Genomic DNA, 18018 nt, shown 5'->3' with positions numbered 1-18018 from the left:
ATATCTATAATATCTTGATCTTCTATATCATTCTCTTGCAATATTTTGTCTTCATAACTTCATCTCTTGGTTGTAGTTATCACGTTCTTGTTCTCTCTTCTCTAGTTTAAGTCTAGTTGTAGAAAGATGCAAATGAGAGTCTTTATATAGAGGCTTGAAGGTGAGGCTCCTAGAGTAATGTGAAGACCCATAATTCAAATTTCACCTCAAATTATGGTCCAATCAACATAACCAACTAAGGAGGGAAAAGAACTAAATGAATCTCAAATTAACCCCTTATGTATTCAAATATGAAAGGCTGACACTGATTTTGAAGCCATTTGGGACCAAAAATGAAAAAGGGGATTAAGCTCCTCGAGAGGTCAAGGAAAACCTTGATCTTGACCTAGTTCAGGGTCAACCTCAACCTTTCCCTAGGTTAGGGTTAACCTAGTTGACCTTTCCCTAGGTCAGGGTCGACCTAGGAATCATAATTAAGTAGATCAAGAAAAGATAGATTCTAAGGATATTTGAAAACCTAGAAATGATGTTGAAACAAGATTAAATGCCTAGAATAGACGCCAAGTCCTATAAAAGATATGATAAAGGATGGGAGGACCTATTCCTAAGTCTTACCTAGAAAATAGAGCCATAGAGGAGTGAAATCAAGGAGAATCTTCGAGATCCTAACCCTATTTTCACCTAAAATGAACAAATCTAGTGTAAAATGAATCCTAAAAGTATTAAAAGAGGGTTCTAAACCTACCAAGATAGAAGTGCTTATATTTTAAGATGATACAAAGAGAAAGAACTATCATTCTGAAGAAGTCTTGGATCTAATTCATACAGACAATAGTGGAGATAAGTATTTTATTCTTTTTGTTGATGATTATTCTAGAATGATGACTGTAATGTATTTGGAAGATAAGTGTGAAGCTTTTCAAAAGTTTAAATGGATTATATCAAGAGTAGAGAAAGAAACATGAAAGAAGTTGAAGTGTTTGAGATCAGAGAGAGGAGGTGAATTCATTTCTAATGATTTCAATGAATTCTACATTGAAAAATGAATCAAAAGACAAGTATCAACCCATGGTACACCTTAGAAAAATGGTATAGCTGAAAGAAGGTATAGATCAATCATGGAGTATACAAGAACCTTGATGATATAAAGGAATGTTGCAATCAAATAGTGGAAGGAAGAAATTAGTACAACAGTGCATACCTTGAATAGAGTACAACTGAAGAAAGACTCAAATCAAACTCCTTATGAACTATGGTATGGCTACAAACCTAATGTAAGTTACTTGAAAGTATTTGGTAGAAAATGCTATATTTTGAAAGAGATTTGGAAAGGTAAATTTGGTGTCAAAGGTGATGAAGGCATATTCTTAGGATACTCTAGTAGAAGTAAAAAATATAAATGTTTGAATTTGAGTACTCATAAGATCATAGAAAGTGCACATGTGAGAATTGATTAGTTTGTAGAAAAGAGTGAAGAAGAGTGTCACAAAGAACCTAAAGATTACATAAATTTTATTTGATTTTAATTTGATACATTGCCAAATCCAAGTGGAAGTCAATAGACTTCATCTCCTAAATCCCCCAAATCTCTTGAAGCACCTAAGTTGCCTCTAGTCCAACCTGAGTCACAGTCTGAAGGACTTGAGTCACAGTTAAAGGCTACTAAGTTGTAGCCAATGCAACTTGAGTCTTAATGTAAAGGACCTGAGTCATAGTTAGTGGAACTTGAGTATGATGCAGAAGATCTTGCTGAGGCAAGTGGAACAAGTTCTAGATCCAAAGTACCTATGTTAGCAAGATATGTTATAAGGAACCATGCACTTGATCAGATCATTAGAGACAAGTCAAATGGAACAATGATAAGAAACAAATTGAAAGGTACATGTTTTCTTACTGAATTTGAACCTAGATGAGTCAAATATGCTTTGGACAATGAAAGATGGATTGAAGAAATAAATGAAGAGATAGAAAAGATAAAAAGGAATAAGCCATGAATTCTTGTTCCTAGACCCAAGGAAAAAAATGTAATTGGCACAAAGTTGGTTTTCAAAAATAAGTTGAATGAAGATGGAGAAGTTTCAAGAAATAAATCAAGGTTAGTATGTAAAGGCTATTCTCAAGAAGAAGGTATTGATTATTGAGAAACCTTTTCTCCTGTTGCAAGATTAGAAGGTGTGAAGACCTTACTTGCTTATACTACACATAGAGGATTTAAAGTTTATTAGATGGATGTGAAATCTACATTCTTGAATGGAATTCTTGAAGAATTCTACATAGAACAACCTAAAAGTTTTTTAGATCCAAGTGAAAGGGATATGTTCTAAAAGTTACAAAAAGTATTGTATGGTCTCAAGAAAGATCCTAGAGCTTGGTATGAAAGACTTCATAACTATTTGATGATGATTAGATTTCAAAGGAAAAGTGATACCAACAACCTATACATCAAAGAAGGACCATACAAGAAGATTGTGTTGGCAAAAATCTTTGTGCATGGCACATTGTTTACTAGAAATGATGATTTGTGCAAAGCTTTTTCAGAGGAAATGAGTAAGGAATTTGAGATGTGCATGTTTGGAGAGATAAAATTCTTTGTTGGATTGTAGATTCAATAGAAGAAATATGATATCTATATTAATCAATCTAAATATATCAAGGATATATTGAATAAATTCAGAATGGAGGATTCAAGACCAATTGGAACACCTATGTCTAATAAACATAAGATCTCCAAAAATAATGATTCCAAGGAGATAGATCAAACCACATACAAATAAATGATTGGAAAACCATAATATGTAGTGCATGCAAGGCTTGATATTGGATTAGTGGTTGGTATGGTAGAAAGATTCTTAGTAAATCCTAAAGAAAATCATATGATGGCAATCAAGAGAATCATGAGTTATCTGACTGGTACTAAAGACTATGGATTATGGTACAAGAAAGGAGGTAATTTATATTTGAAAGCCTCCATAGATGTTGATTGGATGGGAAGTGTTGTTGATAGGAAGAGCACTAGTGGTCAAGAATTATTTCTTGGTAAAAGACTAGTGTTCTGGACAAGTAAGAAGAAAAAATACATTTCTTAGTCTACATTAGAGGCTGAGTATGTTTTAGGAATAGTTAATTGTTCTAATGTTGTTTGGTTCAAGCAACTATCTACAAGTATGAGGGTATAGATCAAGGATCTAGTGGTTGTCTTCTATGATAACACCAGTGGAATTAATATATTGAAGAATCCTATGATGCATCCCAAGACTAAATACATTGCAATAAAATATCATTTTTTGAGAGAATTGGTGCAAGACAAAGAGGTAAGATTATAATATGTGAATACTAAAGAACAAATTGTAGACATATTCACTAAGCCATTATTTAAGCATGCATTTCTTTATCTAAAAGGTAAGTTAGGAGTCATTCCCCTATTTGAAGCTCACTAAATGAAGTTTAGTGATGTATCAACTAGAGCATGTTGAAGATCAATCAATTGATGTAGTAGAGAAAGAGTGGATTGCATACGAATTAGTACATGAGGTACATTGCTATTCACTAATTATCTGATGTAGGATCATCTGGGCTTTTCTCAGTGACTAATTTGGAATTCATGGGAGGAGGCTTAGTAGTTTATTTGGAAGGTTCTTGGACTAGTACTCAGTAAGAGTGGTGCTCGATCAATTTTGGGTTTAGTGTTAGTTGAGTAGCTCAGTCTTTGAAGGAAGCTCAACATACACTATGGAGCTTAGCATGGTCTTGGAGCTCGACATGGTCTCAGAGTTCAACATGGTCTATTGTGCTTGAAATGTATTAGTTTCTCAAAATATGTTGGCTTCTCGATATGTGTTGGTTTCTTGGCATGTGTTGGTTACTTGACAATGCTTGGGAGGTTGCTGACACTTGGCAATGTGTTGGTGTTGATTGTAGTTCTTGGTGCATTTAATGCATGCATGTAGCATGTAATTGTGACATGGATCTATATGAGATTTTTTGTGGATGTATATATGTGGTCTTGGTTATTTCTTCTATGTATATTTAATCTATATTGTAAAGTTGGGGCTTATCCTAAGTATTTTGTGTAGTTATCCTGTTAACTGTAGGTTAATGCAAGGATTAAATTTTTGTATTTAATGTTTGTTGTAAGCTAACTTGTGGTTTAATATGCATTTAATGCAAGGGGTTTTATTTAATTTATAATTTCTAGGCTAACTTGTGGCTTAGTTGGGTATAAAGGGGTCTTGTGGAGTCTTTAGTCATTATCATCTAGTTTGGAGAGGAGAATGAATTGTGAGAGTGAACTTTTTAAGGCTGAAGAGTGCTTGGTGGGCTTGTGAGCACAAGTTTAGATATTCCTTGGAGGTTTCTACTAGAGTGTGGATCAGGACTAGCTAGGGTATGGATTGAATCTTGAGGGATCTTGCAGAACTATTTTGTAATTGTTGTTATATTTGGCCCTAACTTGGAAGGCCTTATAGTTGAGCATATTGCATGTAATTAGTTATTTAATGAATAGAGAGTTGTGATTTGTTATTAGATCTTGCATTTGTATTGTATTTTTATTGTGTTTTTGATGTGTGGTTATTTGTTGGGGGCTAGGACATCTCCTTTGGGGATTCTTCTAACTTCCACTGCATCAGGTGGTATCAAAGCAAGGATTGATTTGGTTAGTTGATCTTATAAGAGCTAGCATTGATCTGATTGGTTGACCTTATTAGATTGAAGGGTTTTTTTGGGTGTGTAGATAGATCATCAAAGTTGAGACAATTTGCACTCTAGGACTTGGGTTGATAGAAGTTAATCCAAGAAGATCTTTATTTGGTGGTGGATTTTTCTTTCTCAAGTCCTCTATCTCTTGGTTGTGAGGTAGCAGATCATAGTTCTAACTTGCAATTGTAGAGGACTTACAGATGGATCGATGGATGTGAAGATGGAAGGTTGATCTTGTTGAGGCATGATTGCAAATAGTTTGTATATTGCAGATCCCTATTCCTGGACTTGTGATTTGGTTCCTAATTATTTATGTAAGGTGGCAGATTGAAATCTAACTTATAAATAATTTCAATTTATCACAAGGAACATGAGAAGGGTTTTTTGCAGAGAGTTTATGAAGATCTTGGAAGATGAATCTAAGAGGATTGGACCCTAGTATGATTATGAATCTTTGTGATGTGGTGGAGTAGAGATTTTCTAAGATGTTTTCCTAGTTTGAAGCTAGTCTAGTTGATTGAGTTAAGGAGGTGTCTACTTGATTTGAAGCTATGTTAGTTGATTGAGTTAAGGACAAGATAAGAAGGGCATTCCATAGATGTTTGTGGAGTTGGAGTCTATTGATCTAGAAGAGAGTTTTCTGGCTAGTTAGAAGACTTGTTCAAGAGAGAAGATGGCATCGCAAGGTCAAGGTGGAAGAATTTGGTTTTGTTGATCAGTTTTTGGAGTCTTATATAGAAGCTATAGAGAAAATTGAGGTTATTGATGAGGATATTCCTAGCCTTTTTGGTGCTAGGATGGAGGTTGTCTTTCATGATCATTCATTTGGGTCTGACATGGAGATTGTAGAGCACTTGGTCATGGATGATCTAGTTGTTATTGGTGATGAGTTATATTTTGTAGAGAATCTTATTGTGAGAAATGAGATTGTTAGTTTTGTGAGTTTGGCATGTGTTGATGGAGATCAACATATTGTTGTTGATGTGTTGTTTTTTGTTGCTAGTGTGGATTCACTAGTTGCTATTATGAATGAGGATCTGTTGATGAAGCATTATGTTTACTAAGTTCTTGGGAGTGATCATGTTGATTGGATGGTTGAGGTTCTAGTGTTTGATATAATGATGTAGATGTGGATGATGTACAAATTGGTTTTCTTGTCTCTATTGGAGTGGAAACCTTTGGTGAAGATGAAGATGGTTTTTGATCTTTCTTTGGGCATCAAAGTGTGGGACACACTTTTCTATTTACTTGGGGAGTCTAATATAGGAGCATCTTGGGTTTTCTTGGTGACTATTTTAGAGCTCATGGGAGGAGGCTTAGTAGTTTCTTTGGAAGGTTCTTGGACTTGTACTTGGTCAAAGAAGGAGTGGTTCTTAGTCACTTTTGGGTTTGGTGTTGGTTGAGTAGCTTGGTCTTTGAAGGAAGTTTGACATACAGTATGGAGTTCAGCATGGTCTTTTGTGCTTGACATATATTATTTTTTTGGTGTGTGTTAGCTTCTTGACATGTGTTGGTTGCTTATCATATGTTGGTTACTAGACAATTCTTGGGAGGTTGCCAACACTCAATAGTGTGTTGGTGCTAACTGGAGTTCTTGGCATATTTAATGCATGTAGTGTGTAATCATGGCATGGATCGATCTAAGAGTTTTTGTGGACCTATGTGTGGTCTTGGTTATCTCTTCTATTTATATTTAATTTGTGTTGTAAACTTGGGGCTTGTCTTAAGTATTTTGTGTAGTTATCACATGTTAACTATAGGTTAATGTGAGGGTTAACATTTTGTATTTAATGTTTGTTGTGAGTCAATTTTTGGTTTAAATATGAATTTAATGCAAGGGGTTTTATTTAATTTGTAATTGATAGGCTGAATTGTGGCTTAGTTGGATATAAGTAAGGGGTCTTGTGGAGTCTTTAGTCATTATCATCTAGTTTGAAGAAGAGAATGAAGTGTGAGAGTGAACTTTGAAGGGCTGGTGGTTGAGGCTTGGGAAACTAGGAGATTTCTTAGTGGGCTTGTGAGCATGAGTTTAGATTTTTCTTGGAGGTTTCTACTAGAGTGTGGATCTAGACTAGCTAGGGTTTGGATTGGATCTTGAGGGATCTTGCAGAACTATTTTGTAATTGTTGTTGTATATGGCCCTAACCTGAAAGGCCTTACAACAAGGCATATTTCATGTAATCAATTATTTTATGAATAAAGAGTTGTGATTTTGTATCATATCTTTCATTTGTGTTGCATTTTTATTGTGTTTCTATTGTGTAGTTATTTGTAGGGGGCTAGGATATCTCCTTTGGGGATTCTTCTACCTTACATTGTGTCATTATTGTATTTGGCATAAGATGTCAAAGATGGAGAATTTGTTGTGTCATATCAAATAAATTTTCTTAAGAGGGAGAGTATACTTATCATAGAAATTTTGTTTGAAGATGTCAAAGAGAGAACTCAGTCTGATATCAAAGAGGCAAAATTTTCTATCACAAGAAGATGTTGAAGATGGAGTTTTCTGATAGAGGGAGAAATTGAAGTCAAATGGAGTTCACATTGATAGAGGGAGTTCTCATGGATGAGAATCAAAATAAAACTAAGGATATTTTCCTTACTTTTTTTTCTCTAAAATTTCATTGTATTATGACATGTTGTGTTTCCATGAATGCTAAAAAGGGAGATTGTTGAAAACAATTGATCAATTGTATATTGTCTTTGATGTTACACAAAATGTCATATATTTACTAGTCAGTGTATGGTGATCTCACTTGAGTGATGAAGAAAATTTCTTGTGTTTGTTGAGAATTCCAATGTTTGCCAAGCTCATAAGATAGTGTTTGTTGAGCTTACTTAGGCATTGAAGAGAAGTTAGCAGAAGTTGACTATTAACCAAGATCACTCAGTTAACAAGGGAAAGTTCGATGGAATTAGTTCTAATCAAGCTCACTCAGTTACTAAACAAAGATTTTGAAGATGTAGTGTTAACTAAGATCACTTGGCTAACACAAGAAAATCATTTCTAAATTAGTGTCTACCAAGTAGGATCGGCTAATGAAGGATTTTCTTGTTTTGGCATATTGAGCTTAATTGATTTGTTTGTTGGTTCTAGCTGATTGAGAAGATGAATATTAATTATTCTAAGATGTATTCTAGATGACTTAACAATGTGTATGATATAAGGTCAAGTTGATCATTGAATGAGTGTGTGTGGATGGAAGAATAGAAGATGCTTAAAGGAAGTGAATTAGAAGGATAAATAGAATATCCTTGAGGAGCTACAAAGATACATTCAATTAGAAATGGTCAAGTATTTGAGCCAGAATTGAGATCTAAAATAAAAAATACAATTGTATCAAAAATTAGGTCATATTATTGTTACTCTCTAACCATTGTAGTAGTGAACTAAATCTTTTAATAGAGTTGGCTTAACAACTATTTGTAAATCCTCTAACAAGGTGGCATTTCTAGATTGAAGTGTCTAAAGATGTCTAACAAGGCCACTCCTGATAGGATAATTGAATCATCTAAAAGGGTTACACCTAATAGTGTGTTTTTTAACCTTAAACAATGTTGGCTCTTAATAGGGCTCACTTCAAAAGAGTGAAAAATACTAACTAGTTCTAACTGGTGGTTTTTTCCAAATTGGGTTTCCATGTTAAATCTTGCTGACACTTGTGTTCATGCTATTTCTTTTCTGTGTATGCAACTACATTAATTAATGTTAATCACATATAATATCTTAAGTTTTGCATGTTCAATATTTGTCAAGTAACAATTGTTATTTAAGTGATTACCGAGTTACAACATAGTGTTAGTGTTAACTGAGTGCCTATGTGTTAATCGAGCATTAATAGTTTGATTAGAGTTTATGTTGTGTATTGACATCTAAGGGATCTAGGATTTATTTTAGTGGTAATTGATTCACCCCTCCTCTCTTAGTTACTCCTCTTATATTTCCAACAAGTTAGATGAATGATTTATATGTGGTTTCTATGGATACTTACCCCATACTTGCATGTGTATGATGTACTTACATATGTTTTACTTTATGTTTGATATTCATAATGTGGTTGAGAGAGGGAGTCATAGAAACTTACTGGTCAAGATCTACACAATGCACCACTCCCCACCATTTCCTACTGAGTTTAGATTATATGTGTATGTACATGCTCATGTATGTACATGCTCAAATTTTATGCAAATTGCAGGTACTAGGCATCAACTTCCTTGAATTGCCAGGTTGAGTGTGCCCTATTGCAGTATCTCAATGGCATAAGAGGGGAGATAATTATTGAGTTCAAATCCTAACCTAAAGCCAATCTTCTGAATTTGTCAAGTGATGTGAATTTGTGATTTTGACCCCTAAGTTTGATTTAGTATTTTGTACTTTTATGATGGGTTTTTGTAGTTCATCTAGTGAGTCTATTATGATTTTTTAGTTATAATTAAATCAAATTAAAAGATAATTTAATGATTTAATTTAATAAAAAATCAATATTTAAATATATTTGATTAATTGAGAAATTAAATAAATAAAAGAATTAAATTTAAAGATATAGTTAAAGTTTTAATTTTGGCATAAGCATATTTATTTAGTTTAATAGTAATATATTTAGGAGTTTTCATTTTTATAATAAACTCTAAATATTATTATTAGTTACATTAATAAATATTTTATTAAAAACATCTTGTGATTTGATAAAAGAGAAAAAGGAATTGATTTAATAAAGTTATTTTAATTAAATTGCAAAAAGGTTGCAAGTGAGAATAAAAATGTAATGAAATAATTAAGGAAGAGGTTTCGTGTGATTGTAAAATTGAAACCTTAATTTGGGGAAAAGTTCTTTATTAGGAAATCAGAGCTCATTTCTCCACACATAGGTTTGGAGGAGCTAATTTCTAAGAAGAGGGTTTTTGGAAAGAAGGGGAGATTGCTTGTGAGCTCCATGCATTCATTGTTTAGCATCAAATCCAGGTAGGATCTCATGAGTTTGCCAGAGTAGTTTCCTTTGTGAAATTATTTTGTCTTCTCTGTGATTGATATATTTGTTTCAAAATTCATTTGGGTTAAAACCCTTGTTTAAATAAAATTGATTTTCATTATTGAATTGTTTGTGATTTAATCTAAAACCTTTGTTTGTGAATTTATCATTCATCATTTAAGAAACATCTATAAATGAATTGAAAACTTTGGCACCCTTGTCTTGTAAACTTTTAAGATTTGTGTTCTTGACTGATTACAATTTGGGTAGGGTTTGGAAAAGAAATCAAAATTTAAAATGAAAAATTCGATTGGTTATTCATGTCTTCTCTATCAGGTCTATTATGATTTGTTTAAATAAAAAATATGTTAATAAAAATTAATGCACTAAATAATTTATTGTGATAATTTTATCACATATTATTTGCTAGAAATTGTGGGATTTTAATTATTTACGACAAAAAATTGTTTTATGTTTTTATTAAAAATACATATAAAAAATTATAATATATTAAGTAAGGAGAGTAGGGGCCATGAATCCCCATCTCCCCCTTCCAACAAACCTTTGGTTGTCGTTGTGAAGGCAACCAAGATTGTTGACAATGTTTGTAGCCACTGTGGCAGCCAAGGTTGCCTAAGAAGTAGTGCCACCCAAAGGCAACATGCCAACGGGCCTAAAATGTAAGTGATTTATATTTTTTAAAATTATTTTTTAATATTAAGTTTTGTTAAATTAAAGTTTTATAATATATTAAATATTAAATTTTTAAAAAATAAGTTTAGTGCAAATGTTATTATTAATTAATAATAATAATAATTATATTATAAATTGATAATTAATATTATTAATAAATAATGTGATATTATTTATTAATGAATTAATAAATAATGTAATATTATTGATTAATGAATTCATAATTATTACAATATTGATTTAAGTCATTGTTCTTAATTTTACTAATATTTTAAATTAAAAAAAGAAGATATATTTAAATTTAGTTTAAATATTACAAGATTTGGAAATTGAGTGTTGATTTAAATCAACAGGGAATAATTATGTTATTTATTTTTAAATCTATTATTGATTTAATTAAATTATCATTTGCTTGTTAAACGAAAATTTGTAAACTTTAGAGAATTTGAGACTTGAAAACAAAATGAAAACTTGAAAACCTTTAGTGAAGATTGAACTTTAGTGTTTTCATAACTTAAGGAGCCATGAAAGTTACATGGTTTTGTACTTTATGTGATGTGTGGATTACTAATGTTGGGTTTGGGATTGACTTAGTACTTTGACCAAATCAGGATGTTTACCAGAGGCTTGGGGGGTTTTTGTTCTATGATGATATTTTGTATATGATCTTTTATACTTGACCATGGTGATGTGTCACATATTTTCTATGATGAGTTTGTTTGGATGTATGTGGTGCTTTCCAATTTTCTTATGTACAATTGATGCAAATGGTGTGACTTTTCTAGTATAACCTTTGAATCTTTGATTAGTTATCTTTTGATGTTTTCTAGTTGCTTGCATAGGATTGGGGTGATTATTGTGTTTTATCTTTTGGTGCTTTCCACTTTCTTGCATAGGACTAAGGTGATATTGATATTGGTCTTTAGGTGCTTTCCAATTGCCTGTAAAGGACTAAGTTTAATACTATGTTTTATCTATAGGTGCTTTTCAGTCACTTGTAAAGGACTAAGGTGAAAATTGTAATTTTATGAGTTATTCTTTTATGATCCTAGGGTAGGTAATCTATGTGTACATTGTGAAGGGGCTTGCAATGGAGGTTGGAGCCGTAAGTGGCTTCCTAGGTAACCCAATGTAAGTTATTTTAATAAGTGATAACATTACATTAATTAACAGTAAAATGAATTAATAAGAGTTGTTGTTTTTCCTTGCCCATGCTTCAAGTGCTAGTATAGACTAGATGGAAGTAGAGAGGATGCTTGGTTGTGACCTTGGTTTGTTATTACACCTTGTTTGTATGAAAGGATGTCGGTGCTGCATAGAGAAACTAGGGGGCTGAAGTCTAGAATGGCTGATAGGATAACCTTAGAGTTGACTCATGAGATGAAACTTGCCCACTCACATAGTATATTTCCAATATGTCTTTTTTACCTCTGGGTTTAGATGTTACTTGGGTCTTGGCACCTTTGCGATAGTTTTCTATTATGTGTTTTCTTGAGTTAGATGTTGGTTATGACTTGTAGATTGGTATTTGTAAGGAGCTTGAGTTTATCTCCTATGTATGATGGGAGTGGGCCATTTAGGTTCCACAAGGTTAGGTGGTAATGCTTTTTACTTAAATACCATTGAGATCCAACAACTAGTTGTCATTGCTAGATGTGCTTGTGCAGTTGTAACTTTCTTTCTAATCTTGTATTTTTGTTGGATGGTTACATTTTGTTATATTGTATTTTATTTTCAGAGATCTTATAAGATGATGTATTTTATTGATGATGTATATTCTTTGATCTTTTCATACCTTGTGACTTGAATAGTCGATGATTTATGCATCATAGTTATCCAAAGTGACATCTTAAATAATTGTATATTATTTAATTGGATTCATACTTGTGATTATTCCATGACATAGATTTTGGTTATGTGTTAGATTTAATATTAATAAAACTTATACATGTGATTCAATGCCATGGAACCCTTAAGAGATATAATTTGTTTATGATGGTTGTATACATGCGAGTTATTCCTTCTATTATATTATATCTTGATGTTGTTATCTTTATAAAAAATAAAAATGTTTGACATTCTTAGTGAAACTTTACATTAATTTCTTTTGGGTTCCTTGATAGGGTGTTACAATCATTAATATCCTTGCAAAATTCACAAAATGAACTATTCCTTCTTTCAACAATGTCATTTCATTGTGGTGTTCTTAGCTTGAATAACTATCTCTAAACACCATTCTTAGCACAATAGTTAGTGAATTTAAAAGACATAAACTCACCATCGATATCAAACGTTAGGCATTTCAATGATTTACTAGTTTCTTTATCAACTCTAGCTTTATACCATTTGAACATATCAAAATCACATGTTTCAACTTCATGAACAAAAAAATCATCATTCTAGAATAATCAACAAACAAGATAAAATATTTGTCACCATAATAACTATCCACACTTATTGGTCCACATAGATCAATATGCACTAGTTATAGGATATCATTATCTAAGTGCATATTTTTCTTGAAAAACTTGATTTTGTCATCTTATCGAGCTGACATTCTTTACACATAGAATTCTCAATTTTTTTCAGATTCAGTAAACCTTTAATTCTTTTCTTTTCTTACTAACCTTCACCATGTTCTCAATTTTTACATTTCACAACCTTTTATGCCACAACCAAAACTCCTCAACTTTAGAAAATAAGCATGTTTTAACAACGGGATCAAGATAAAATAAGTTATCTTTTGTTTGCATCCTAGATCCAATCAGGTTTCCTTCATCATCATAGATCTTTACTTTCTTGTTATGAAATTCTATTTTTGTCACCTAAATTGTTCAACTAAGAAACACTCAAAAGATTATATTTTAATGCTTTCACCTAATATGCATCATCACATCTAATATAGTTATTCAACAATAATGATCTACATCTTTCACTAGACATGGACCATCATTACCTAGCTTAATAGTTCCATCATCATCATTTTCTTCAAAATTTTCAAACTTACTTAGATCACCAGTCATATGATGTGAACATCCATTATCTATAATCCATGAATCATTCTTGCTAACATGTGAAATAATGGCAGTTTCACTTTCATACCTTTCTTCATTGGAATCTTCCTTGATAACAATACATACCATCTCATCTTCTTCCTTCTCTTCATCAGTACTAGACTTGGCGTGTTCTTCTTTAACAACATGGCATGATTTATTCCCTTTTTCTTTTTAATCCTTGGTCTTCTTGTAATTGTAACATTTCTTGTCAAATCTATCACCTTTACTTCTATTAAGAAATTTAGCAACAAAATGACCAACATCATTGGACTTGAAATAAATGAAGGGTAGTTTACCTTTGAATTTCAATTTACCTATTGATAACCTTCTTGAAAGAAATGCTTGAAGTTCATCTAAATCATCCTCACATTCAAGCTCACTTTATTTCTTACTTTTCTTTTCTTTCTTTGAACTTCCAATTATTAGTGAATATTTAAAAGCATTTCAAAGTGTAACAATATTGTTATCATAATTTCTTAATTCAAATGTAGTCAACCAACCAACTTAACTATCAAGTGTCAAAAATTTACCAGGCATAGCTCTTACTTCTTGAATTGCAGAAACCTTGATAGCATAAGTAGGTATAAGAGTTACTTACAATTTTAATGTCACTAATAATTCCTCTAGTAGCTCTGATTGCACTCACAAATTCTTTGATTCGATTCATATATCTTGAAATACTTTCACCTTATTTCATTATCAAGTTATCATAATCACTTCTAAGACTTTAGACTTTAGCTCTTAGAACATCTGGATATCCACTATGTACAAGTGCCAATATTCCCCACATTTTTTATAGCATTGTTGTAGCTCTTGATATAATTAAACTCAATATCATTAAGTACAAATACAATCTCAATCATCAAGCTATTTTGATTTCTCTTTTCAATCATTTGTTCCGTTGTCATAGGAGAACGAGGTGCAACATATTGATTATCCAACTAGTGAGTAATTAAGCTAATAGGCTTATATGTTGGAGCTTTGCTCCCAAATTTTACAATTACCCACCAAAAAAATGTTAGCCCATGTTGGATTTCAGTTTTTTTGGTAATAATGCTTACCTTTCATTACCCACTTTCTAATTGTTTCTATCTATGTTGTGTATTTCTAATTCAAACTTTAATTTCTATTATCTACCTCCTTATTTGAAGGATTTTATTAAACTTTTATTTATAAAAGAAAACTTAGCTTCAAAATTGAATGCTTAAGTCTTCTTAATCCATAAAAAAGCATTAGAAGTTAGCTATACATGTAACTTCTCATCTCTATTATATTAATCTGTGTGTTGCATTAGCCTTTGTATTTTTACGAGTGTTAGCACTTTCTTCATTTTTCATATGTTTATATATTACATTTTTAGGCTATTTGTTAGTTTATTACTATATATATTGGGAGAAATAAATTTGTGTAAAAGATGTATCCTTAAATACATGTGAAATTTTTTTTCTACATTTTTTTATAAAATCTTTTTAACTAGAAGTTTTCAAACATCAAATGATGAATCTATTAGAGTAAAAGGCCTAACTTTAATTGTTTTATTAAAGCTTTCTTTTATCCCCTCTTAAGATTTCACCTTTATGCATAGTTGACATTTAATAAATGTTTTTCATTTATTAAATGGTTTTATGTCTTTAGGGAATCCATGATAGGATTGCATAGACCCCTTATCTCTTTAGGAGTGGATGACAAGGATTTCCTTATCACTTTATCCTCCTTAGAGATTGCATGATCTCTTTTATATAGAGATCATCTCTCTTGTAATAGACATCTTGAGAACTCATTTTTCATTCATGAGAACACTTCTCATTTTCACTCATGAATATATTCTTTCTATTTTGAGAGTAATATTTTCTTCTTTGCTTCATCTTCCTTATAACAAGTATTTTCTTGTAGATTATTTCCAAGATATATGTGAAGTTGTCTTCTTATCAAATTCCACATGGTATTAGAGCCACAAATTTGTAGCTTATTATTCCTATTTGAAGATTTTTGAATCTTATGCACTATTGAACAATGAATTTGGAAAATTGTTCTATTCTAGCACTTTTATACTCACGTTTAGCACATTTAAATATTTTTGTAGCACATCTGCGCAATTTTTTTAATTCTTTTATTATACTTTGTAGTATATTTATAGTGTAAAATAGTGCATTTGCATTATTGAATAGCACATTCACATTGTAAATAACACATTTGCATTATGAAATAGTGCATTTAAATTTTGATTTGGTAGTCAAACTTTGGAATGCCATAACCTAGTCAACTAACTCAAAATCATATGCAATCTTTTTAAAATTTGGGATGGGAACTCCCAAATTTTCCAATGGTGAAATTATTTTTGTAATTTGATGCACAAATCTTGAGGTATTAACAGTTTTTTATGACTACATGTACTTAATTCTCATCTTTTGTAACTTCTAGAGCTCATGTAGACACATATTTAAGTTCCATTTTTTTTTGGAAAGTGCCTATTTCTTTTTTAGATCTATATAGATCTAATATTAGAAGATAGTCTTCTTTGAGAAAAAACTTCACTTTTGGAAAATAGCCTTATTTGGCCTCTTTGGTACTTAGCCTCTATTAGATCCTTTTGTGATATAAGTGTTTTATTTTTAATATGATTCTTCAATATTGTTTTGGATTGGAAGTATTAATTATAACAAAAAAGGAGGCGAATTTTCTTTTTCTACAACTGGCAAATTGTACCCGTGCTCCATTATAAAGTGCCAAAAAAAATTATTTTGGGGGGTGACTTATGATTTAGTGAAACTGGAGGGACATGATCTTTTGTAAATCTAAATGTATTGACTCCTTTAAGTGTATTAAGTCAACTGGGAAATCACAATTTGAACTCTTAATTCCACATAATTAAATATATAATTAATTTTTTGGTTGGATTAATTACATTGCGGGGGAAGTTTCTTGTTTTCTTACTCTAATTTACATCAGAGAACTCAAACTTCTTAATTTTTGAACCTTGCTAAAAATAATGGTGGATTCATCTTTAGAGTCTCTTACTCCACACAATTATCATCTCTGGAAAGCTCATATGACAAGACTTCTAAGATCACGAGGGTTATGGTCCTATTTGGACGAGGTTCAATCTCAGTTGACATGCGATTTTGAGGTCATACAACATAGGAACAACATGGATCAGGCTATGGGTTTGTTATCTTTGCATGTCTATGATAGTCTACTCTTTCATTTGAATGGTTGTCTCACTCCTTGGGCTATATGGATAAAGTTTTAGGGACTTTTTGGCACCATAAATGAGTTCACAACACTACAGTTTGAGGCATAATTGACTTCTTTGGTTCTTGATTCATTTTCATCTATTGAGGATTTCTTGATGAAATTCAAATCTATCAGATCTATTTTACAAGGTTGTGGAAAGATCAATATTGATCAAGAGTGCATTTATCTTATGCTTTCAAAGCTTCAAGAATTTTTTTAGATTTTCTCATCTACTTTTCACTCTACTATGGGTTCTTTGGGTCCTAGATTCACCATGCCTACATTTGAGGCTTTTTGTGTTCAACTAACTAGAGAGAAAGCCAAGATTACATAGTTGAACTCTCTAATATTATTAACAAATAGGGCATTGGCTACTTAGTCATCTAAGGAGAGGTCGAAGTAGAAATTGAAGGCCAAGAAATATTTTTCTAAAAGTGAGTGTTGCTCCAATCCACCTTTGAAGTCTACTTCAAAACAACAAATCAATCCTAAATAAAGTAAATCTTCTAAGTTTGATGAGTCTTCCTCCAAGACCAAGACTAAGAATTTTACATGTGATCCTTGCAGTTTTTGTGGCAAGGAAGAACATCTAGTTTCTAGGATTTGGAAATGATTAGAGGCTTTAGAGGAAGCCATGCAATAACATCATATCTCCCCACCTCAGCCTCTTTCCATAGGGAATGGTCATGCTCTTCATACATAAGCCTTATCTTTAGGGTCTTCTTGGATAATTGATTATGGTGCTTCACACCATATGGCACATTCACATGATTTCATTACCACCCTTTCCCATAGTGATACTTCACATATTATAGTTGGGAACTCAACACAACTCCCAGTTCTTGGTTCAGGTTCAATCGTGTTCTTGACATTTCGATAAACCTCCTTTCAGTTTATTAGATTTTCCATTTAGGCTCTGGTTAGACAATTGATTTCCTACCACATGATGTGGTTATTTGAGACTTTCATGATCCTAATTTAGTTATTGTTACTTGTAATGTTGATCCTTAGTTTCACTTATATTAGTTTGATGGCTTTGAGAGTTCAAATAGTTTGGGTTCTTCTATTATTGCTTATGCAGACTCATTAAGCAAGCTTTGCCACGAGTTTTTGGGTGATGTCAACTACAAATATTTATAGTATATGAGTACACAAGCACTCATTACTAGGTTACCAAATATCTCTTGCATTGATGGTGATTGTCATGGATGTGTTTTTGGAAAGCATCATCAAGATTCCTTTCCTACTGGAATAGCCACAAGTGTTAAGGAACCCTTGGAATTGGTCCACAATGATCTTATGTCATTTCTTACTCCTTTTTTAGGGGCTAGCTATGTACTCACCTTCATTGATGACTTTTCTAAATT

This window comes from Cupressus sempervirens, chromosome 7 (assembly GCF_028749045.1).
Source record: "Cupressus sempervirens isolate cs-2001-9-10 chromosome 7, ASM2874904v1, whole genome shotgun sequence".
In the NCBI taxonomy this organism is placed as follows: domain Eukaryota; kingdom Viridiplantae; phylum Streptophyta; class Pinopsida; order Cupressales; family Cupressaceae; genus Cupressus; species Cupressus sempervirens.
Note: the sequence above shows the minus strand (reverse complement) of the source record.